The 26,375-nt window shown below is 36.1% G+C and overlaps 1 long non-coding RNA gene across 2 annotated transcripts in view; it reads left to right on the top strand.

Annotated features, from left to right (window-relative positions):
• LOC148053457 (uncharacterized) overlaps positions 1-26,375 on the top strand; it is a 116,318-nt gene that overhangs the window by 25,294 nt on the left and 64,649 nt on the right. For both annotated transcript variants that reach the window (XR_015708541.1, XR_015708540.1), the window contains exons 2-3: positions 23,356-23,496; positions 23,676-23,798. This is a non-coding gene — a long non-coding RNA (uncharacterized LOC148053457). The remainder of the gene's footprint in view (positions 1-23,355; positions 23,497-23,675; positions 23,799-26,375) is intronic.

The following is a 26,375-nucleotide window of genomic DNA, read 5'->3' as shown; positions in this document are numbered from 1 at the left end:
TGAGGAAAAGGAGGAGTGGAACAGATGCTGGGTCAGGCCTGACCAGTCTGAGGCCTGATGTGGTGGGGTGTGGGACCAAAGCCCTGTGGAAACCATCAGACATCTTCTGCTTTTGGCCCACTTTGTCTCTGACTGAAATGACATCTAAAGGCAGGGTGAGCTGGGGTAGGAGGGGAGGCAGAGGAAAAGGTAGATGGCATATTTACAAACAGTTATCTACTACCTTAAAATTGTAGTATATCTTGTGATAAAACATGCTGTATTTTTCAGACTTTGTGTATGTACTGAGTGTAGGTGGCCAGGTTTTGGCAGCAGAGGGCGGGGGGGGGGTGTGCTGGAGGGCGGCCTCTGTGAGGAGAGGCTGGGGCTGCCCTGTGCCAGACACAGCCGGTTCCAGCCGGCTCCAGCCGACCCACCGCAGGGCACGCCTTGTTCTGTTCCCTTTTCTGAGAATTATTTATGTAAACTACTCAATCCTTTGCTTTCTTGTTGTCTGACCTGCACGCTGAGGACACCGTTGTTAATAAAAACTTCCTGTAACTGTGGGTTTATAGGAATGCAAATGTTACTTTGACTGCAGAGGGGTTTTTTTAGTCATTTAGCAAATAAGAAAAACAGAGTTAATTTTGTTCAAATGCATATAAATACACAACTAACTATGTGCAATTTGCTCTAGTCATACCATGCCAGAGGGCCATGACAGAATAAGAGGCCACATATTTTCTTCTAAGCTATTCAGATGTCTCCCTGGGAATTTTCTTTCTATTCAGTCCTAGTTTAAGTAAAAAACCGACATGTTCTGCTTTTACTTACCCTAGTATATATTATGACATTATCATAAAACTTAAATTAATTCGTCTGAGATTTGAAGCAGTATGGGAGAAAAAATGTCCTTTTAAAATCAATTTACAGAAATGCTACATTTGTACTTAGTTATGAGTAGAATTTAGCTTTTTATTTTAAACTCAGATTCAGACTCACTTTAAGCTCCCAATTTACTGTGAAGCATGATTACATCTGAATATTTTTATACCTAACTTATGCTTTTTTTACAGAATTAAAATATAATTTTTGCCTTGTTCTATAAACATAAGTCCATATTTATTCATGACATTCCCCAACTAATACTTTTCACCTGATAAGGATATTAAAATTTTGTTATGTTTTATAGCTACCCTACTCTTTCATCTGGTTTGAAACCAGCTTTAATGAGGGAAAATAAATCCTATTTCTAGTGTAATGATAGAAAGTTTTATGATATTAAGGTCTCTTCATTTACTATTCATGATAATGAGGTGATGATTGTTAAATGTGGAAAAATGTGTCTTTATTTCCATCAGATGTTGAGAATGAATTTTCTGAGAAGCAGAGCTAGTCTTGTGTAAAGTCATAAGTTTATGAAGCTAGCTTTGTATTTGATCATACATATATTTATATGTGTATCTAATAATGCTTTTCTGCTTGTTGCTTAGGATATTTTCCACTCATTTGAAAAAAAAATAGTTGAGATAAATGTTTTTGCAAATCCATGTTACATATTAAAATGCTCAGAGTATTATTTCTCTGTATAATTTAAAAGATTATTGAAAAGTCATCCTCTGATCACTAATAACAAATTTCCCTTTTGTGAATCATTAGTAATTCAGATCGGTCAGTTAGTGGAACATAGGTATTGAAATTGATGCAAATAATTTAATTTATTCTCACTTAATAAATATCTAATTCATTAAAGACCAAACAGCTTGATAATTTTCAGTTAAATCTATCTGAAAAGGATTTTATTTGTTAGAAAGGCTTGTAATGTCCTGAATAACAGCCATGCAGCAGGTAGCTGCCAAGCCACATAAAACTTGTTTTGGCATCTACACTTGAAAGCAAAAATAAATATTACATTTATTAAAAACTGGAACCTACCTGATATTGAAGGGGAATATACAAAGAACTTTCTCATTTATTTTAGTCACTAAAATGATACACTACTTGGGAGATACAGAAAAGAAAAATTGCGATGAAAGCACAATCTTCAAATACCATTTCTAAGATCTCACAGAGATTGGCAGAGTATTTGTGCCACAAGATACAATTAAATTAGTTGCCTGTGCCCACAGAACCTTTTGGGGTTACAGCATATGCTTCTGCTCAGAATTTGCTCTCCCATTTCACTGTCTTCATCTTTCCACTTTCCAAGCAGATTCATAGGAAATTATTTCGTTCTGATGTCATCATAACTGAATCACGTAACTTTTCCCTTATTTTCTGCTTACCAGATCTTAAGCATCTTTTTTTTTTTTTTCACAGAAGGCCCATCTCAAAAACCTGTTCTTACCCAGAACTAAAGATATACTGGGACTACTTATGGAAATTGTGTTTCTGAAAAAGTCTAGGATTGGCCCACTTCAAAACATTCTGCAGAGTTGTAGAAATCTATTTGTACTACTGCCCGTTAACCTTAATAGGGGAAAGGTTAACAGCTTCAGACTGGTTCATACAAAGTTTCAGCAATGCAAATTCATGCCTGCAAATACATCCTGAAGTTGCTCAAAAGAGGAAGACAATGGAAATTTCCACTAGTGTCTGATCCCTTTCTTACAGGGCAGTAACACCTTAGATGAGATGTGAAGATGCCTGCAGGGCTTTTAGGGCTTTAGGGCTGTAAGGTAGCTAGGTTTTAGCTTTTGGGTTTTTTTGTTTTCTTTTGTTTTCTTTTCTTTTGTTTAGTTTTGTTTTGTTTTTCCTTCCCTAGTCCTCCTGGAAACAGGCTAAGTAATTTTTCTAATACTATAAAATTAACTTCATGTAATAGTGGATATACTCAGTTTAAAGGCATGGATAGCTCTCATCTACAGATTCACAAAGCTCATATCCTATAAGTGATAACAGGTGGCAGAATCTCATCTTTAAGAAATGATGGTCATCTCTGGGGAGCATTGTGAGAGATACATATGCAACAAACGTGAATGCTCAAAATCCATTTAAGTAAATGAAAAATCTCACAAGGCACAGTTGACATCAGTGGGTTTTGTACATAACAGGTAGAGGGGAATCTTTAGTGGATGTAAAACTTTTGGCTTGAAGAGAGCTCTGACATTTCTTAGCTGTTGAGAATTTGTACAATAACGTCCAAAGGAACTTAGGGAGTAGCCACTGGCAAAAGATCAGTTTTTATTCAACCACTAGACCTCTAATAATGGAATACAAAAACTTTCCCTCAATTTAAAGTGAATATGGCATTCACAATACTTTATCTCTCTCTGTATTATGTGTTTTATGTGTAAGCTGTCTTTTTTCTATTCATCCTGATTTTAAAAAACATGTAGACACCAAGAAAGGTTGTATTTCTGAAAGTAAATAATTTTTTAAACTCTACATGCTGGTTTTACAAATACATCCTACAAATATCCCCTCTTGCACTGCTGGGGAATGCATTTAAAATGAGATGAGATATGCAGAGCAAAAATATTCCCAGCTCTGCACAGCATGGAGGAGATGGAAATAACACACATTTCTCCAAAGGCTCAAACATTGCTGGGAGGATGAAAGTCAAAGCAACAGTCACCTCTCTACAGGAACATCAGTACCATTTATATGTGCCATCAAATAGTTCTTTACTGAAAAATCTATAAGAAATCCCTGAAGTCTGAATAATGCTGTAAGTGATTCTGGTCACCAGTGATCTTGGAAGAGGGAAGGACAGATGATCATGTTACGGGAACCATGAGCAAGGACAGCAACAAAACATGGAAAGATCAAACTACTACATTCTTTTCAACACTCCCAGGGAAGTGACTTACTAAAAAAAAAAAAAAGATAGGGGAAGCAGGGATTGAAAGTCCAGACCACAAGGATACAATCAACCCTTCTATGGGTTGCTGAGAGAAAAGCTAGACACAGGTAAGTTCATAACCTGTAGGGCTGCTATGCTGAAGACAGTCCAAGACAAGACAAAGGTAGTAAGAGAAATTAATTTGCTAGACGAATGACACTGAGTTTAGGGAACACATAAGTAAGGCCTCTTAACTTTTGCTTATGAAGAAAGATATTTTAGAGCAAAAAAAATGAAAGGGACCAAAAAGAGGATTGAATCACAAACTAAGCACTGCTACAAGCTGTTCTTGAAAACTTTGCGACTTCTGTAGTTTTATTATCTGCTTCCTTCATCTTTTCTTTCCTCTTCAATTCCTCCTCTCCTGGATGATGTTTATATCATCCTGACAATGCTTAGTGCAATAGACTGAGTGATGTATTTGGAATGGAATGTCAGATTATATCCCTGCTATTGATTTTCTGAAACAATGTTGAGTCAACAGAAAGTCACAGATTGGTAGTAGCTAGTCTTTTAGAAATGCAAATGCTTACTGAAAATTTTTATATTCTAAATTCTGCTGCTTGAAAAATCAAAATTTTGTGTTATAGAGGAAAACTGAGATCCATCAGTAATCAGACAAATGTAGAGAGAACACACCTTATCTGTAAAATGAGGTATTAGAGCTTATTGTTTAATTAAAATTGGAATAGTCCACTTACTAGATACTTTTTGCTCTCTATGGCATTTGAAAATGTAGACAGCTGACCACCTATTTTCTGTCCCTTATTTTGAAATTTCTAGTTTCTATTTACAAAATTATTCTGAAAAGTTATTCATTTTAATAGCCTTTTTTAAAAATGTGGAAGATGGTTGAAAAGCCAAATCAATTTAAAATTATTTTCAATCCATTGGTTGACATGCTCCAAGAATTCTAAAATGTTAATGGGACACAGCTAGTCTAGTTCTTCACATAGTTGTGTTCTTAAATATTAAGGGGCACATATAAATACCTACAAAACTACATTAATTTTCTACAACATTTTTAGAAAATGTCTCGAGCAACGCACATATTATATTTTTTGTTAATATTTAAGAATTTGCATTAAAAGCTAAGGTGATTAATTTGTAGAAGGGAGAGATGGGAGGTCTTTTTAAAGAATACCATTTTCCTTTAGAAATTCTGTGTACTTCCTTGAACACTTAACATCAGATAAAAAAGAAACAAGAGGTTCTCAAGTTGTCATTGCCTAAACTGCAGATATAAAAAGATTTCATGCAATTGCACAATATTGTTTATTTTTAAAAGCATCATAACAGTCTATTTCATACAGCTCATCCACTTGAAGAGAAAATGTGTCTTCTCGAACTCCAGAATGTCCAGTCTTCTGTAAGACTGTCTTCTGTGTGCACTCAAAATTCCCATTAGCATTATTAAATCAGGAATATAGAAGAATCACGATGCTCTTCTCTGTTCTGAAGTACTGAGAAGTTAATAATCTTGATTGTCAGTAAATCTGTAACATAGGGCTGGGATTCATCTGACTTGACCACAGCTGTTCAAAGTTTGACAGCTAGTCTAAGATAGTCTTCTAGGCTTCCTTTATCACCTCTGGAGTTACCTCTCTCCTTTGGGCACTTCATCCCATTTTATATTAAGCACCAAAAGCTGTGGGGTAGAGAGACATTCACTTGCCATTCCATGCAGGAAGACTGTGTGTAACTAGTTTAGACTTGGACATCTTACTTTTTAGACAGCTGGTGTTGGGTAAGTCACATCTTCAGTGGTTTTTGCTTCCTTATGTAGATCTTTTAAAAATACTTTTTCAAAGATAATAATGGAAAAATTAAGAATATGAATAAGTAATAATTTGAAATATTAATACAGTGGAAACCTTTCAGTAATGTAACAGTGCTTTGTACTTTTAGTATAAATTTGGGGTTTAAAAATATTTAATCTGGGAATACTAGCTCAAGGCTCCCCCCTCATAGGTGAATTATCTTTTGAACTATCTCAGAAATCACACTTTACATCTATTCCTCTATTTAATCACCTCACTCCTACTAAGTATACAGAAAAATTCAACTAGATTATTAGGAAGAAGGTGAAATACTAAGGAATACTAAAGAAAATGGTGGAAGGGAAATGGTGGAAAGGATTGGTTTCAGTATTGCTATTGAAATGTTTATTGAATAACTATGTGTTCTGAATTGTCTCGGTGTCCTTTGTAGCTGAAAATAACTGGACAAAACAATTTAGTTAGCTACTGATTCTTGGACAGTGGTCTTTTTTGTTATAGAACTGAATAACCCGGTATGGACATTTTTGTTCAGAAAGCAGATTTCTGTGAACAGTGTCTTTTGAGGATCAGATCTGATTTCTCCCCTGCTTGGCCTTCTCTTCATATTCGTTAAAGAGACCTGAAAAGGGAGAATGTTTCAGTTGCTTCAACATATATTGGAAGACACTTCAATATGCTCAGTTATTTATAAATAAAAGTTTCCAGGGTGAAAGTTTGGAAATGGCAACAGAAAAGTGCACTAAGATAAGCTTCAAAGAAGCAGGAACCATGACAGAATAAGAAACCTTATAAAGTTTATTTTGACCTTTAAGGCAGCTTCTAATCCTCATCTAAACATATGTTTTTGTTCAGCATCTCCCTGAAATTCTGAAAGGATTCTCTAGAATGAAAACTGCAAGCAGATTTGAATTAGCTGTTATGTTCGTGGCTCAAACTATGATTTTTATGCCCGCAAACTTTGCATTTGTCTGGATGAAGGACTTGCAACTCCACCCTTTTAGAAGATAATGAACACAAAACAATGTACACCATCCAAATACAAGATTTAGCATGTATTTGCCAGATGAAAGCAAGCAGTACCTTACAAAAAAGCAGACCTGGCTGAAACTAAATGTTCAGAAATTAATTTGCTTTACATTTATATCTCAGTGGCATTGTTTTTATCAGCCGAATATCAGCAGAGAAAATTGGAGGAAAAGGGGAGAAGGGCAAGTGAAAAGAGAATGCTGAACTCTTTCAATTGTTTTACACCTGCTTCAGTTGATTGCATTGTTAAACAAATCACTCCTGCTAAATTACATGTATACTGCTTATCAGCTACTACTTATGAATAATTAATATTCCTTATAAATCATGTTTTTAATTGTAAGGGACACTTGCTTAAATTTTAAAACTTGGATCAAAATGTGGTTTATGTGACTGGCTGGGTGCCAGTATCTAAATACTGTGTACATTACAGTGACCCTGAACACTTCACAGTCTCCAAGAGTCTCTCCAAGGCGCTCTCTGCATAGACTTGGGTGGATCATAACCATTACCTTAAGGTCATCTTTGCTCAGGTTTAAATCAATATTGTCAGGTCATTTGGCCATGGTGACAGCAGGGCAGTGTATGAGGTTACTTTACTGCTGCCTGCGTTACCCACTGGGTAGAAACACCATGCCCTTAAATCAAAATATTTGGACCAGCATGGTCCTATCTATTGCTTCACTTCAGTCCTTTGAATAGTGATGCTTCCCTCTTTTCTCCTTGCACTCAGATGACACATTTCTAGCCATGGCTCTCAGTGGTAAACAGCAAATGTTGTGTTTTCCTGTTATATATAGCCTGAAAGAAGTATATACATAGATTTGCACAGTAGACTTTGGCCACTGGGCTGCTGCAGAAGCACAGCAATTCCCTGAGGAGATTGTGGGTTGCAAAGCTCCTCAGATTGGCTAACCTGAACAGAAAGACTGATTACTCTAAAACATTGGAGAGACTAAGTTGTGACGTAACCTGTGGATCCAGTCAGGTGAAGTATTCTCAGGACCCTCAAACTACAAAGCAGAGTCTCTGGTCCTGGGGTTATTATAGGCAAATGCTTAGATCGTCCTTGCAGCAGAGAGATGGTGATGAGCCACTTTGGCCTTTTTGTTAGTCATTGCCATACAAACCTTTTGAAATTCCTTTTACACAAATGACAAGGCTGGCTTGTTGCACAAAAGAGCTGCTTCAGACCTTCACAGTGAACCCTATCAGGTTTTCTTTTTTCTCTCTGATCATCTGGTTTATTAATGCCAGTTATAACCAGACATTGTGATGCCAAAAATGTCAACATTTATGGGATAAAATTAACACAAAATTGTGTACCCTCACAAGCTCATTACAAATGTTTGTAAGCTCCCAGTTCTCATCCAGAACCGCAGTAACCCTATTGTCTAAGACAATTATAACAGGAATATATTGCCCTAGAAATGCTTCACAAAGGTTTTTGTAAAGCCCATACTCCTTTATGTAGGTTAAACATAAGGCTACATGTAAATGCTTATTAAGTGATTATTAGGAAGAAATTTAAAAGACAGTGAACCTTGCTAGCATAGTTTTGGCTTGCCTGCATTATCCCAGTCTTCCAGCCACATAGTCGTTATACTATTTAGAAGTGTGAGCCTTAATTCAAGTTATTGCAAAGCTTGTGTCTAAATTTCTCTGCCAGAATCTTTTCCAGTCAGGCACATTAATGAAGCATACAAGCTAGTGGGAAGGCAAATGGATAATCAGAGGGCTAACATGAGTTCAAGCCTAGCTAATATGGAAGAAAGTACCTAGAGAAGGTAGGAAAACCCATAAACAACTGTCTTTTACCATGGCTCCTATGAGGTTTGCAGCACTGGGAACTGGAACTGCCTCATCATTTTAAAACAAAGTAACTGTTATGAAAAGATATCACAAGAAAAATAAAATTACCCATATGAAGGCGTAGAAAAACTCTGGCACTGACTTGATGACAGTGTAAGCAGTTAAGTGAGTTAGTAGCACAAGCTAGAAATGGCATTACTATATCTCATTGTTAACTTGAAGAATGAATGAAATACATAAAAATTATAATTCTGTATTGTTTATCTAAATTGTGATATAACATAGTGCTCAGTGACAACAGATCAAGGGAGATATTTAAAAGACGTGTATATGTAGTGCTTAGACACATGGTTTAGTGGTGGACTTGGCAGCGCTAGGTTAACGGTTGGACTTGATGATCTTGAAGGTCTTTTCCAACCTAAACGATTCTATGATTCAATGACAATGAAAGTATTAGCATTATGACAAAAATGTCATCTGATGAGACTTTTAATTTGCTTCTTTCATAAAGTCCTGTTGCACACTTTGAAGGCAATAGAATAAAGGTTGAAGCAGAGGACAGTAGTTCAAAGTGAATAAGGGGCAATCAGTGTGACGAATCAAGACAAAAATGTTTAGAAAAGTCCTAGAAAATTGAACTTTTCTGGACATATAATCATGATCTGCTTAAACCTGTATAAATATATATATACACACATATATAATCTATAAATATTTCTTGAAATAACTGAAAGAGATTGACTTTATTTTACTAATGGCATGTGACGGTGAAATCAGGTACAATACCTTTATATATATTTATAACCTTACTACTTCTATATTTAATTATAAAAATTTTATTAAAGCTTTGAATTTAATAAAAATTCTGGATATGCTGTAAAACACACTCGGACTCCAATTTTATGGGAGGAAGACCAAATGCATATTACAGTTTTATGAAATCAATGTAGCTAACAGAATTTAATGCTGATCCCAGGGACATAAGATATCCTTGTTCAGGTGCTAAAATTTTCCTCCAGAACACTTCTTTATGGAAGGAATTGTGATGAAGGTCTAATTCTATTTTTACTTTCTAACTAATCAATATTGTTTCATCTCATTTCTTTCATGAAGCTAAAAAAATAAAAAAGTAATCTGCTGGGTTGTGGGTAATTACAATGAGCGAGACAATGGTGTACTGCTTTATTGCTCAAATAATAAAGAAATAAAGCAAGATAACAATAAATACATTAGATGTGCTTTGCAGAGTAGTAACAATTCCAGAGAAAAGTTGAAGGTTTGAAAACTTAAAACTGATCGAATGGTCCATGAAGAGCAAGTCAGTTATTAGAAATTTAGGGAATAATTTCTTTTGAAAGGGACCCTAGGAGGTCATCTGGTCTAAGCCCTTGCTTGAGACAGGGTCTTAGCAGAGAAACAATAGTCTGCTTATGAAAACCTCCAAGAGGTTTCACACTTCTCCTGAGCAAACTGTTTCATTGTTTGACCAGCCACATTGTGATTTATTTTTCTAACATCTAATTGGAATTTTTATTGACATATCTGTGTCTACTGTCTGTTGTCCTTTTGCTGTGCACTTCCAAGTGGAGGCTTGCTCTGTCTTTTCTATAACCATATATTTGACTGTTAAAAATATCAATAAAACACTCCCATAGTCTCGTTTTTTCTAAAGACTGAATTAATCCAGATCTCTCAGCATGTCTTACTACATTATACTCTCCACCTCCATAATCATCTTGGTGGCTGAACTCACTCAAGTTTACCAATAATTTTCTTGCACTGCAGCACCCAAAACTGTATTTTAGTCCTGTACTTAAATCCACTGCAATGAATGAGTATATGCTCTGAGGATCCTGGTTGCACCATTTCATAATCCTGCATGTTTTGTGTATTTAGTGTGTATCAGTTATTCCTCCTGTAAGTAGAGCTTACCCTTAAAACTTCTGCAGCTGAAAATAAGTTGTGTAAATAAATAACACACATATAAACATTGCCTGTCAGGAATATCTCTTTGTTAATATTTTTGTTATCTGCTAATAACTTATTTCTTAATGTTTTCTAATCGCATTTAACACAAGCTGCAAATGTAATACAAATATTTTCAAAATATAAATCATTAGTTTTGTAGCCAGAACTCCTTGATAATCTATGCCCTATCTTCTGAAGTACCTACAGCTAAAAGGCTAAATGTCTGCTCCTGTAACTTTTGTTACATCAGATTAATCCAAAATTTGGATTTGGATATTTCCAAGAATCTGAGACAAAGATATGTCCCTATAGCATCTGCCCTTACTTCAGGAGAATCCTGGGAGAATTATTATGAAGGGTAACTAACACAGTTTCAAATAATACAGAAAGATGTGAATTCTAAGGATTTTCCTGGAATTTTCTGACTACTAACATTTACTTCATCAGTCATAGAACTGGTTGTGCGAATTCTTTTTATTATTGATTTTTCAGGTAGATGCAGGGATAGAGAGATAAACACCCTGAAGAACAAAGATTAGAACTTTAATAACTTGTAATCTTGCAGATGAACTTCACCTGCAAGCCCTTTGGTATCTAGTATGTCTTGGGGAACAGCTTGCATAAACCAATATTTGATAGATTATTATAAATATTGTATAATTTGAAGTAGCTTTCATCTTTGGAACATGTAGCAAATGATGGCACCTCCAAGTAGGAAAGTGCAGATCAAAAGGCTAAGCCTGTATGTCAGTTAACTTACTTTGATGTATACAAAAAGAAGGCACTGATATGTTTAGATCTATATTAACTGCTTAATAACAGCCATGTATTTAGTTGCACACATGTTTGTAAGACACAAATAGTTAATACAACCTGGTTAAAAATCAAAAAAGCCTAGGGGAATAGAGAAGTTTATGCTGATTCCATTTTACACTGATTGGAAAGAAACACTTTCAATGTTTAGGAAAGTTTCATTTTTTATCTATATGTCTCTTTATTCCACCAAGTCCACTGAAAATTAACTTATTTAAAAACAATTTTCACCACTTACATTGTCTTGCTAGTATTAAATTTTCTCAGAAAATTTTCCAAGTAATTTTTCCCAGTTTTCATAACTCTCACTCATCATAAGCTTCTGAGGCCTTTGTCTGGATGAAAGATCTCTAAAAATGATAAACTATTGTTTTGCGATCCTCAAAGGACACCAAAAGAAAAATACAGGCAGCCCACTTGGGCAATCCCTTCACTTCATATGAGACTGTTCAGATTCAAAAAGAGATCATGGTCAGTGTTTCAAATGACAGCTATAAATCTAAAAGAATTAATATATATATGTCTTCATCCATCAGAAGTGAGAAATCAGTTGTCAGCACAGTCAGTGCTGTTTCCTTAGCGTAACTTGATCTAATGCCACATCACTTAAGGTCAAGGAAATCTGAAGGCTGGTCTGAAAACAACTGTGCTTACTTTCTCCAGAATTGCTGAAAAGCAGAACTTGAGACAGGCACTGAAGAGATGTCCACATAAAGAGCTGGCCATGGGGAAGAATCATTTGTTTGTGTGTTTATTTGTCTACTTATTACTTACTTATTTGGGGAAAAAACTATAACAATAACAACTGCTTCTGTAAAGGAAGGCAAACATACTAAAGTTTGAAATGTCAAATAGAAGAAAATCTTATGGTTACTAATAGTCTGGAAGAGTCATACTGGAAAATTTCTGTTGTTCATCCAATTTAAAGATTTCACCCTTAGCCCTGTAGCTACTTCTCTAAATATTTCAAAAATATCTGACCTTTACAAGCATGTCACCTCATCTTCATTCATACTGACATACACTCTTTCCCAAGTGCAATGTATTTTACTATGTCTTTCTGATTTAATACATTTATTTACAGTATGTTCTTGGGACACTAAAGATCTAATTAGAGCCACTTCTCAGGTGATCTTTGAGCTTGTTAGTCAAAATAATTAATTACTATGCTCAATTAGCGTCTGGCTTTAGAGGAGTTGGCTCTCTTTTACTCCTTTCTTTTCCTAAAATCTCTTTGATGAGGAACTAGAGTTCAAATGTCAATTAAAAACTGCAGTCCAGCCACTTGAGAAATCTGAAAATATTTTATGCATATTTCAGCGTTTAAAAATCTATTTTGTTTCATTCCTACATCTTTATTGCCTTAATTTACCTATTTTCTGTCAAAGGGTTAATTACGGAGTTACGACCATAATATCAAGGTATCAGGTTTAATATTCCCTTCTTTGATGTCCCTTCAGAATTACCGATATGATGGGGTATGTATCGCATCTGTAATCTTCATAGGAATCTAGTTCTGAAAAGGAAAAAATAAATATTGCTTCCAAATTATGTAACACTCAGAAAAAGATTTATATTTAATGCTATTTTTCTTTGCTATAACACGTTTTTTGATAACATGATACCTTTATTAATATTTTTACCATATTACTTACAGAAGTTGTCTGAAACACTGTTACTACAGAAGAGTTTCTTACTGATGGCAATGAGTCCTGCATCCATTTTCTGACTCTGAAACTGGAAGATGTTTCTCCTTTCACGTGATTGTAATACAAGGAGAGCTGTGCTTAATCCAACATGTGAAACCCTATTTCTTTAATGCTAGACTTTCAGGAAATAGAGTTGAAGTAAATTTTTACTTCTTATATATAATATGTCCCCTTCAATTTGGAGGTTTCACTTAAGTGTGATGCACTTATAGAAAAAAAGAATGACAGGAATACATTTGTGGCTTTCATAGATTTCCAGGTTATCAGGCATCAACTTAAAGTGTGTCTCTTTTTCAATCTTAGTAACTGGAATATCTTGCTTATGCCAAAATTACTCCTTAATTAAACGTCAGAGAACTCTACTTCTTTGCTGTCTCCCTTGTTCAGGAAGGAGTTATACTCCTTAAATAATTGTGTTCTCTTTGAATTTCCTTCATGATGCCCACTTTCCTGACATCACGATCCAAAAAATTTTGCAGCCTTCTTCAGAGAAGACACAAACAGAGATAAATATAGAAGTGTGAAAAGGACTGCTGAATAGATGCATAACTATGTTTCACTATAAGAGTTTTGATTAAATTTTCTTGTGTAGCCTGAGAATGACAATTGCAGGTTTGGTTATTCAAGGCAGAGATCAGAAATAGAAAGATAGTGAGCTGTTTGACCAAGTTTATGATAAGGTTTTTTATTAATTCAGTAATCAGTGTAGTGGGGCTATGTGCATAAGAGCTGGGGTACCTGATGACAGTAAGCCATGAACAAAAATATATGTTCATTGGACAGAGCACATTAAATTTTCTTCTGATTTCTTCCTGGTCTTATTTTGGAATATCCCACTAGATACTATGCAATTATGAAACCATATTTTAAATACAGTGAAGGAATTTACCTGTCTCTCAGTAACCAGTATTTATCCAAATTGCTGAGGGACTTGTTTGCCTTACAAGTTGGCTAAATCCTTTTATTAATAAAGATGCTAAATATCCTCATGAACCATGTTTCCAAATGTAATCTGAGCTCTGGGAATGCTGTGGAAGCAGCACAGCTAGATTCAAACTTTATTTATCCAGGATGACTCTAGATGATTTAAAATTGATTTAAAGCTCAGTACATAGGCCCAGTTTGGAATTAATTTAAACAAAAGGTTTTAGTGTTTGATTAATTAAATCAGTTGAACTCCCAGGTTCTTTGAAGTACTGTGTCGCTCTGAACAAAGACATGACCTTGTTGTGCAGAGAAAGAATTGTCTGACGGTGGTTTCATATCATGCTTCTCATCTAACTCATATGCTCTGCAGTCTCCACAAACTGTGAGGAATACAACAGCTTTCAGTGCTCGTTTTATGAGATGAAGCCTACCCAAAAGCACCACCCAAAAAAATGAGAGTTCATCGAGATCTTCCCAGCTCTGACTGACTAGATTAACCTGGTATGATCTGGAAAACAAAGCAATAAACAAACTGAAGACTTTTCTAACACATTTGAGGCAGGGGACCAGAGGGTGATAGAAACCCAGTGATGATCACTAATTAATGATGCCAGTGGTGGCTTAAGCCAGTGAGCTGATATTAAAAAAAAAAAAACAAAACCAACAAACAGTTGAAAGGCAGGAGCACAGGGGAACACATGCAGATGTGTCTGGCACCATGGGAAAGGCTGAGCCCAAGGGGGAGCTGCTTTACATAGGAGCCCAGCCACCAGCCAGGGCTTGGCACGTTGACCCTGGAGCGAGGGTCCTGCTCCTCTGGTCTGTGGTGCTGCTCTAAACTAGACCAGAGGGGCTGGTTTGTGTGTGCCACAGAGCAGACATCTCAAAATAAACATCAATAATCACATATTATACCTATTCTGTTTCCTAAATACATTTTAGACTATAGATCACTGATTAGTGTCATCTGTTCTTGCAGCCACCCCACCTAAATACTGTGACAACTTGGAATTGCTCTTGAGGTATGGAGGAAAGACAAAAGGGAAAACAACAGCTTCTTGTAATTCTAGTATAAAAACAAAAACTGTCAAAATAATATTAATAAAATTTGAGCACAATAAACTTTATGTCAGACTGTAACACCTGTTATGACAAAAGTGCACACATTACTAAACAGAACTTCAGCCTACTTTGTTCTAAAACTACAGTCATTATTGCTGATATGAATAATTTGCTTTGATTAAAATAAAAATGAGCATTTATTTAGAAGTGTCAGTTTTCAGTGTCTTTAAAAATAGTGTTTATTGGGGAAAGCCAGCAAACAATTCTACTTTTAGCTTTTTTTGGTGCGTATATGAGTAATCTCAGTTAGAATTTATAGGCTTACTAGTAAGTAATATTTTATTTTATTTTTACCTATTCTGCACATTTAATTCAGCATGTATTCTCTTCCGCCCCCCTCCCCCCCCTTTATTCCTATGTTAGAAGTTTAGCCTTTGGGTAAAACAAAGAAAGTAATTACTTTTTGTCAAAATGGTGCAAGAACATAGCTCTGAGGTTATGAAACAGACTTCATTAGTAGCATATGTCTTCAATTTTTGCTATTATTTTAGCTGCCCTGAGAGACCTTGAAAAATGAAACTTAGCGCTAATGGACCTGAAATAATACTTCTAACTTTAGCACAGAATCCTGTATGGGTTATATTATAAATAAAAAATAGTCTGTCTTTCACATAATAAAATGCCAAAAGTTTTACAAATGAAACATACTTGATTTGGTGCTCTTTAACTGTGATTTTATTTAATGGCGGAAAAAGCATCCACACTGTTCCATCATTAGTAATGGTTTCCAATGAAACACTACAAAGAAACTTTTAACATTTAGTTGTGAAATAATTTTGAATATCTCTAGGGAGGGAAGAAATTATTTGATCCTATTGCTATAATTCTAAATGGTTAAAAAGTCTTAGTATTTAATTTCTATCCAAAGTTCTTTTTCTGCTGATATGGAAAACAGAAAATTTGGAAGCTAGTATAATATATTTGTTGTGGGTTGACTTTGGCTGGATGCCAGGTGCCCACCAAAGCCACCCTATTACTCCCCCTCCTCAACTGGACAGGGGAGAGAAAATATAACAAAAGGCTCGTGGGTCGAGATAAGGACAGGGAGAGATCATTCACCAATTACCATCATGGTCAAAACAGACTTGACTCAGAGAAATTAATTTATTGGCAGTCAAATCAGAGTAGAGTAATGAGAAATAAACCCAAATCTTCAAATACCTTTTCCCAACCCCTCCCTTATTCCTGGGCTTAACTTCACTGCTGATTTCTCTACCCCCTCCCCTCGAGTGGTGCAGGGGGACAGGGAATGGGCGTTGTGGTCAGTTCATCACGTGTTGTCTCTGCTGCTCCTTCCTCCTCACACTCTTCCCCTTCTCCAACATGGGGTCCCTCCTATAAGAGACAGTCCTTCACAAACTTCTCCAATATGAGTGCTTCCCACAGGCTGCAATTCTTCACGAACTGCTCCAGTGTGGGTCATTTCCTCGAGGTGCAGTCCTTCAGGAACAGACTGCTCCAGTGTGGGTTGCCTGCAGAGTCACAAGCCCTACCAGCAAACCTGCTCCAGTGTGGGCTCCTCTCTCCACAGGTCCACAGGTCCTGCCAGGAGTCTGCTCCAGTGCAGGCTCTCCATGGGGTCACAGCCTCCTTCGGGCATCCACCTGCTCTGGCATGGGGTCCTCCATGGGCCGCAGCTGGATATCTGCGCCACCATTAACTTCCATGGTCTGCAGGGGGACAGCCTTCCTCACCATGGTCTTCACCATGGACTGCAAGGGGAATCTCTGCTCTGACACCTGGACCAACTTCTCTCCCTCCTTCTTCACTGACCTTGGTGTCTGCGGAGTTGTTCCTCTCACATATTCTCACTCCTCTCTCTGGCTCCAATTGCACAGGCTTTTTTTTCCCCCTTCTTAAATATGTTTTCCCAGAGGTGCTGCCACTGTCACTGATGATTGGCTCAGCCTTGGCCAGCAGCGGGTCCATCTTGGAGCCGGCTGGCATTAGCTCTATTGGACATGGGGGAAGCTTCTAACAGCTTCCCACAGAAGCCACCCCTGCAGCCCCCCAGCTACAAAAACCTTGCCATGCAAACCCAATGCAATATTAAAAAATTAAACTTCACCTTATTGGGATAGATAACAAACACTGCTTAGTACTTTTTGTGGTCACAGAACATGTTTCTACTAGGTTGTCAAACTGAGGGCTTTTCAAAGCAATGGAGAAAAGCATCTCATTACACATTCAGTTCTTCCTGCTTTCTAATCAAATTTGTAGATCAGCATTGGTATTTAAAATTTAGTGCAAATATTAGTTCATTCTTAGAATATCTATTAGAAAAGAGTAGTCCACAAATAACTTCAAACATGCTTTGCTTTTTAATTAATGCAACCAAGTGCAGGTATGTAAGTTCAGAATTTCAGAGTCTGAATTATTCAATAACTGAACAGAGGACAGCTATTTTAAAACTTTTATTCCCATTTATACGAAAGCACACCAAAATAAAAAAAAATATTTCTCTTCTCCGTACATATTCCTTTTGGTCAAGGATACACCTGTTAGCTCTCAAAAATACTGTATTGCCATAGTTATGAAACAATAGCAGCAACTTCATCATTAAAACTGATGATAACTTTCTATGTGGTACTCAGTTTCATGTAATTTGATTAGGACATTATCTTGTTTTTTGAAATTTTTTACATTTTAAGTTATGTTTTACATGCATTTTACATGCATGACAAAGAAATAGTAATGCTAAGAAATTGTGCATTTCATGTTGGTCTAACTTTTTTATAAGATGCTGGTCCCTCAGGCAAGTCCAAAAGCTTATCTAGTTCAAAAAAATAGCTTCTCAGGTAATGAATTTCACATGAAAAGCAAACAGCTCCTCTGCTTTTCAGTTACAGATGGATTTCTGAATAGACTTTAAATTGTAGTCTTTGACCTTTTTTAAACCTAACGACTTAGGTCCTGAACCTCTAAAACAAGAACCCCCAATTTCTAAATGTTTCAAATAGGAAAAGACACAATAGTGTCCCCAGTGAGATACCTTCAGTTCTGAAACTGACAATTGTTCTGTACATCCCAGGCAAATGACAAGACATATGTTGTCATAAGATTTTTCTTTTTGTGGCAGCATGAGCATGACAGATAAAATCAGAATTTGGTGAATGAGATTTAATGTTCTAGCATTATACTAGTCTTTCAATGAAAATGAAAAACCAAAAACCAAAACCCCACAACAAAACAGAAAATAAAAAACAAAATCATGTAGTCCATCTGTTCGCGCACCTATGCCTAAAAACTTCTGATCCGTTGACAAAATTCTTAAGTTTCTCAAAGACCTACAAATCTCAAAGGGAAATAAATACCTGAAAGTCTGGTGCAAATCGATGGCTATGAGCAGAGATACCTATATTAGTTCCCCCACCAAGGAGCGACAGGAGAATCAGCTGTTAGACCTCGGCATCAGGGAGGCTCCCTGGTGTACCTTCTGCCCTGCCAGTGCTCCCACAGCATTTCTTGCACTGCCTGGTATCAGACAGTAATTGGGGCTATTGTAATGAGAGGTGGGGAGGAGTAAAGGACAGATGAGATGGTGTGACATTAAGCAGCAATGGGTAGGACAATTGCTTCAATATCTGAAGACATACCTTCTTTTTGTTTTGGGTTTGTTTGGTTGGGTTTTTTTTCCTTATGTAATATGTAACTGTAGAATTAGGGTTTTAATCCATTATCTTAAGATACTTATTTACATTTACATTATACATGCATTTATGAAAATATATATAAATATTTTTATCCATGAAAATGATCATACTGGAATACAGTATGATCTAAATCATTCAAAATAGTTATTTCAGAACCATAAGATTGAGCACTATCACAGATAATGGTGATAAAAGGGAAATGTGAATTAATTTACTCAATCAAGAAAAATAAAACACTTTGAAAGTTAGGCTATATACAGAAAAAAGAACCTGCTGTCTGATCTTGCAAGGTATAGGACTGAGAAAGTGAGACTGAAAAAAACCGGCTGAAATTGGGAGACTGGCTATGGAGAAGTACAGAGTGGGAGTTGTATCTATCTGGATATCCAACTTAATCTACAACAGTTAGTTTTTCTCAGATACATAACTATTTATTTGGAGTTTATTGTTGCTCATTGGATATTATACTTAGTCTTCATTAATTTTTGTTTGTTTGTTTGCTTAATAAAATTAAAATGTCACCTTTCTTCTTTCAAAGTCTGTCTTTTCCATCTTCCTATCACTGATTTGCCACTCAATTTCACTCATTATTTACAAAGAATTAAACACTGTTGGCTTGATACTGGAAATACATCTGTTACTTGTCCTGAGTTTTGAAAACTGTTTTAATATTTATCAGTTTATAGTTGAAAACAAATTTTGGTATCATATTTTATGACAACTTATATTTCAGCATTATAATGTTTAGTATCACAGAAATACAGGGAGTATAGTAGATGTTTAGTATCACAGAAATATAGGGAGGCAGGATTATCCATAACTAGAAAAGTGAAATAGAACACTGTGCCTGAAATGCACAACTTTTGATTTTCATTAAGTTGTGAATACATGCGAACTGTGGGATGTTCTTTGCTTCAACATACCCATACCCATATTTAATTGCTCATTATATTTTTATTCTAATACTTAAAATTTCTGTTGCATTCATATGATCATGAGGGAATTCTCCTGTGGATGATTTAATACCAGTTAATTCACAAGGAAGCTGAGTTCCTGATTCTTGTTTCAGGCAGTGTGAGGTAAAGAACTTTCAATCAAGGCTTACAAATAGGGCTTTTAAATGAAATGTGTATTTTACTTTGTTCACTTCTGCCTCATAAGAGTTAGTCTAAGTCCATTATTCCATCTCCCACATTTCTACAGCTAACCTAAAAGCAAAAATCCAAAATTCTAAGAACAGTAGGGCTAAGTGAAGCCTGTATTTTATGGCTAGTGGTTTAACCATAATAATCCCAGCTAATTGCTTGCTCTTCTTCTTTTTTTTTGTTCCCACATCAATACCTGCAGTAACCTGCCATCACCCTTTTCATTATTTATCTTAATACTTCCAACGCTCTTTGCTTTGCTAGGACTTGCAAGCTAGGAAAAAGCATATGTTTATTGTCAAGACATCTGCTGCCATTTGACTAGTTTGTGAGCCTAAAGAACCCTCTCTGCTGCTGGAGATGAAACAATTGTCAATAAAAAGATAGGAGAAAAAAAATATCCAAGAGAAAATGTTTGCTTGGACATTATCAATGACACATGGCTGCAATGGAATCATAGTATCAGCTTCATGCAATAACCCTTAAGCTCTCATGCGACCAATCAGGATAACTCTGTATAGTCTTTAAAAATATATAAATATATTGGTGATTTTATAATGGTGCTTACTTGTTTGTTCAGCTGTCAGTTTTTCAGCTGCAGATTTTCTCAGTTCGTAGACAAAAACTTTTGACAATGATAGCCAACACTTTTATTTTCTTTTGATTTGGGATGATCAGTTTTGCAAAGATATTTAAGAAGTTCTTGAAAATAGATGAATTATTTAATTTGCATTTTCATTTCTGCTTGCCAGAAATAGTATTTAAGTAATCTTACATAAAACCCATGAAGTTATCAATCTGTTCTCTATCACAAGTTATATATATCAATGTATCTATAGCAGTAGAATAAAATCTGTTGCTTGTCAGATCATCTTATTGTCTACTTCTAGGTTAAATTTCCTTTACTCATCCAAATAGTTTTCTAGAAGTAGGAAATAGGCATTCAAAGCAACTAAAACTGGAGATACTCATCAACTGCAATTTGATCAAATAGGTTTTGCAGTCAAGCCTCACTGACAGTTACTGGGTGATCTTTCATTGAGTTTCTCTTATTGTCAAGTGCATGATGATTTATTGAAACGATGACTTGATTATGATGAAAGCAAGTTAGTATTTTTCTAGTAAGTTCTGCAAAGAAGGCTTAAGAGTTAATAGATAATGGCCTCCAGGTGGTTATTGCAAGAATATTACAACCTTGCCTTGACCGAGAGCTAAGTGACTGAACATCACGAGCTGTGGCAGACAGGACAACATAAACAAGAACTGAATGGGATAAGCTGTGGTAGAGGCCCTGGACAGGAGAACAACACCTGAGCCTGCTGGAAAGGTGCAGTGTGATATCACCATGGTCTGACTTGATTGATGGCCTATGCCACAACCCCCCACACCCCAAGGATAGAGACCGAGGGAAACTGCATACAAGCAGAGAGCCCATGTCAGGGCTGAGCTGCTGCCCAGAGCGTGACACCGAGCATGGCTGGGGCAACTGCTGTGCCAGCCCACTGAAATGGTGCCAAGGCTGTCTCAGCTAACTCCCACTCTGTGTGTATGTGTGTGTTTTGCAATGAGGAGGTACCAGTTCTTTTGAGATCTCGGTAAGAAAAGCACCAATACTCAAGGCCGGTTATCTGTTTTATTGTGTAAAAGACAGAAATTATAGAAAAGATTATAGCAATCTTATGTCCCTCCTGATGCTGGGAACCCTGGCTGTTGCAGTGTTGGATGAGACCCTGCTTGTGGACCATGACATGTTGCGCAGAGTTCCAATCTGTGGTGGAGTCGGCCAGTCTCGCTGTTTCTCACATCTTTATAGTATTCTAAGTAAACAAAGCTATCTATCTTCTACCTGTACAATACCAAACTTTCCATGCGGTATATGGAGGTTCGCTTTGGACATTATGCTCTTACACATCTCCATAGGAATGAGCTCACACAGGACATAGTTAAAGGCAGTGCATGCTGACATCACAGTATGTGCTCAAGTTATACAGCAGTCACTCAAAAGGTGTCTACACCTTATGGTTGCATTCTGCCTATATTCTGCTTGAAATCACAATCTGCTCATTAAATGTTTTCCTCAGTGCCCCCTACAGTGTGTGTGCGTGCATCTGCATGCCTGTGTGTGTGCTTGCATGTACACCAAGCTATTCTGGACACAGCCTGTCCCTTGCTTGGTCCACTTCATAAATTGATCTTAGCAGTGTCCATGGATGGGTGTTCCTTTTTGCCACATGGCATTAACTTTTGCAGGATATTTCGAACTAGAATGCTACTGTAGGATGACATCTAGGCCTGGCATCTAGAGTTTCAGTAGTGATTAAATAAACTATAGCAAGAGGTTTCCAGTGTGCTGCATTTGCAATATATTGAAGAGGCATGTAGCACTCTAATAAAGCATCTCATTTTTTTTTTCTTTTCATGCTTCAGAGTTTTTAATAAAATTTTGGCTAGAATTTATTTGACCAGTTGGTTGATTAGTTGTTTTTTTAAGTACTGACATAAGAGCCAGAACTAGGGATTTCATGAAAACACAGATTGCCAGGATCAAAACTTTGTAACACTGCCGTAGTTTGGAGTATCTTTTCTATGATCTTGGAGGAAACCCAAGCACAGATGTAGGCTGAAGATTTTGTCCACAGTACTTCAAAGATCCATGTATATCTATTAGACCATGCTTCATAAAGTGACACTGAAAATAGTGTCACAACTTGGGTTGAAGACATTCTCCCTGGCTTTTTCTATCTTGATGACTGAAACATAAATAGATGTGTCCATTATATACATAAAGCTTAAAAAATTATTAAATTGAAGTTTCTCTAATTCTCAGTTTCTTTTAGTGCTAAGGGTAATGGTAGAAATTATATCCAGAAGTATTTCGTAAGTGAAGTTTTACTTCACAAATTTGTCTAATTATAATGGAAAGAAATTTTATTACACCTCTTGTCTCTTGACATATGACTTATGATTCTAATGTCTATCCTTCCTTGAAGTTTTAAATGAGTGTGTGTTCACTGATCCACAATGCCACTTAAGACAAAATGTTATCTGCATAATTCTGCCGTATTGGCTGTGATCATTGCAACTGTAGTTCCATGAAACCCAAAGTAAGCAAATTGTTGTGTCTTCAGACAGATGACCTGAGACGCTAAAAATAAAAAAACTAATAATCCCAAGTCCCTTTACCATTTTTCTGTAGTATATCCTATTTTCAAGTTAAATTGTCAATGTAGCTTTCCTATTTCTGATTATTCCCCACTTTTTCACTTTGATTTATTTGCAGCTTCTGAAAGTCCTTTGTTTTGCAAGTAGAGCTTTATTATGAAGTTTAGTGGCTTTTTTTTTTTTTTTTTTTGAGCTATACAAAGCTTAAATATTATGGAGCAGTAATAAACAGGGCTGCAAAGAAGAGTCTTACCTAGAAGACGGAAAAAATACTTTTGCTCTATTATTTATAGAGTATACTTCAGCAGTTCAGCAGCCCAAAGGGGTAGAAAAAGAAATGTGGAATTTCAAATTGAAATAATCTGTGCTGAAATACCATTAAGCATTCTGATTTAAAATTCTTTTTTTTTGCAGTCCAATGTCTCTCTCTCCATATGTACACCTGGAACTACAGGCAACCGCAGAGTTTTGCAGTGGTAACTTCACTACATATCGGAAGGAGAACGGAGGGTGTTAATGGCCTCTGAATGGCATCTCTTGCTATGGACAGATAAGGTATATGTTCTCCTGTCACACAATATCAGAAATAAACAGTCTAGGTTCTAGTATTCAACTGAACACCTGAGTTGTTACACAGAAGAGAAAACCAGCAACAATCCTTGACTTATCTTTTCCATGCTACTTTCTATTTGATAGACATGTGTCATGTCATCTGTTTACTGTTTCTTTTCCAGATTGAAAAGTCCTATTTTTTAGGCATTTTACATTTGGAAGCCTTGATACTTGGTTCTGGGCCTCTTTCAGTTCTACCTTACTGTTTTTGAGATGGGGCTCCAAAGTACTCACATTGTTAAAAGGTGAGTATGCCCTGGATTCACTACAGCAGCATAAAGGTGGTTTTAGCTTTTTATTCCATTCCTTTTCTAATATTCCAAGCATTTAGCTTGCTTTTTTTTGATTACTAACTAGTCAGTACTGAGCTAATACAAGTATGGACACTCACAATACATTCCCAGTAATACCTGGATCTTTCTCCTGTAAAGAAGAATGAATTCACCTTTTTTTACGCTGTGCATGGTCAAATGTTGCACTGTAAAGAATACAATGTATAAAGAGGGGAAATGACCAGCAATATGGTGCAAAGCCTCATGTTTTGGTTTCTGGAATCTATAAAACTGAACTGTGCTTAGGGACTGTTGAAAAATATGCAAACAAAAAGTTCTTTACATGCTGGGTGTAACAGAAGTTGGTAAGATGTCTTTAAATTATTTGTAAATTCTTTTACCATGATAATTTCATTTCTTAGATCTAAAATACTGTTAGCTGAGTTGCATATATTTCTAGCTAAAAGTTACATGTCATTTACTCGGTAAAATCAATTATTTCTTTTCTTCATAATGCAATTGTTAAGCCAATGGCAAGGAACATAACACTGATGATAAAATGGACTCCTATAAAATATTGTAAAATAGAAAGTGATTAAAGCCTAGCAAAAAAATAAGGAAAAAACCATCATGTAGCTACTGGGACTGTGAGTAAATTGCTTGTTTAAAAAAGGAAAAAGGTTAATGTCTAACTTGGGGGAAATGGTATTGTTTGATAGCTCAATAGAGAACTGACCCACCTGTATCTCAGGCTTCAAACAATATGAACTAACTAATATCCTAAATTGCGAAAAAAGCTTTGTGGTTTTAGTGAGGTTAATGGTGGTTAACCTTTTTAAGGTGTTGCATAAGCTAAGAGTTTCTATTAAACCAGTGGAGAAAACATTTACACAGATTGTGGAAACTGCACAAAATCACCTAGTCCCTAAACTGCTGGTGCCTTCAGACTGCTTCCACTTCTATAATTTTTTCTGAAGTGGCTGAATTAAGAAAATTAACAGAGCATCGCCAGTTCAGAGAGCTTAAATGATGCATTAAGGGACCAGTTAGTGTGTGTATGTACAAAAAGAAACAACCTAAAAGTGGTTATTAACTGAGGGTAATTTAACCCTACCACATGCCCTAGAATTTCTGTATCAAAGAAGACAGCTACTAATGATGCCGGGGAGATGCAGCTATATTATGGAATCTGTGCAACAAGCAGGAAGCAGTACAAGGACAGTATGCTCAGATGCCATGAGCTTCCCTTGTCATCTCATGATGCAAGTAATTGTCAGTCAGTCAGGGCAAAGTACTATTATAAGTACAGTAATGTGAGGCAGAAAAAAAACAAGTTATTTCAAAAACATAAGCAATTTACAAGACTACAGAAGTGTATATGTAAATTCATGAGGTTGCAAATTAATATTGGATCTAACAGAATTATATAATATAAATTTTATTTGCTTAGTTTAGATGATAAACAACGTGTTTAATTTCTTTTACAATTTAAGAAATAAGACTTAAATTGGAGTTTAAGATAAGGTTACTTATTAATTGTAATTCACCACAGGTTTATCAGACATAAAATAATCCACAGAAACCTGGATTTAAACTGCTTGTTAAATTGCTGTCTGATTTTATCAGATAAAAGTGGTACAGAGCAGGTCATAGCTAAGACAAAACATAAACCAGTTTCTAAACACAAACACAGCATGTTTTTGACTGGTAATGTATGTCAAAATTACCAAGCAGAGAGAAGTACTATATGCTTGATGTTAGCTGCTATAACTGAATCTGTTAGTCTGCCTCTTTGGTTAGTAAGGAGGAAGAAAGACTCCTCCAGAGAAGATTTAAACTGTACCTGTACTATCCTGTTGGCTTGTCTTTTTTGTGCGCCATCCTCTTAGCCTTCTAACTGTCCACATTCTATGTATATTTGTCACATCCAGGCTCTAATCTAGGGTGAGCAAAGCAGTTCTCTAGCCAGAATAGTTTAGTTATTAATAAATAGTTTAGTTATGCCTGGATTCTTTGCATTATTTCTGCTGTGTCCTGGAAAGTAGAAAATTTAAATAAATCCAGAACTCCCATAACTGATATTGGAAACCTTGGTCATGAAAAGCATGCAGTTATCTAACATTTGACTTGACATAGTGCTCCCAGAAGCCATACCTTATTTAGCACACCTTGTTATTTGAGTTTGCTGTAACTATATGACTTCTTCACACTCTTATAAATTAGCTGAAAAACAACTTTTTTTATCATGAAAAGAATTTCAGAAAAAAGCAAAACAAATTGAATGGGAAATTCCTGAAGTAGTTCATATAAAAAAGTGCAAGAATTAGAAGAGAGGCTTAAACCTGTCTTCCTGCAATCACAGAAAAATGTCCTTGCCTCTGACTTACTAGTTATTTTTCTCTACAGAATGCTATCCTGCACCTAAGAAAAATGTCCTGTAGAAAGCTGTATTAAAACTGATACACTTGGCTTCCAAAGAAAAGTATTACAAATCAGTTCCACTTGTAAAGGGCAAAAAAAACCCAACCCAACAGAATGGGGCATAAGCTA

The sequence above is a fragment of the Nipponia nippon genome, unplaced genomic scaffold (assembly GCF_047370975.1).
Source record: "Nipponia nippon isolate SJK-2023a ecotype South Korea unplaced genomic scaffold, ASM4737097v1 scaffold_4, whole genome shotgun sequence".
NCBI classification, from domain to species: domain Eukaryota; kingdom Metazoa; phylum Chordata; class Aves; order Pelecaniformes; family Threskiornithidae; genus Nipponia; species Nipponia nippon.
The sequence above is the reverse complement of the archived record's forward strand: the minus strand, read 5'-3'. Positions and strand labels throughout refer to the sequence as shown.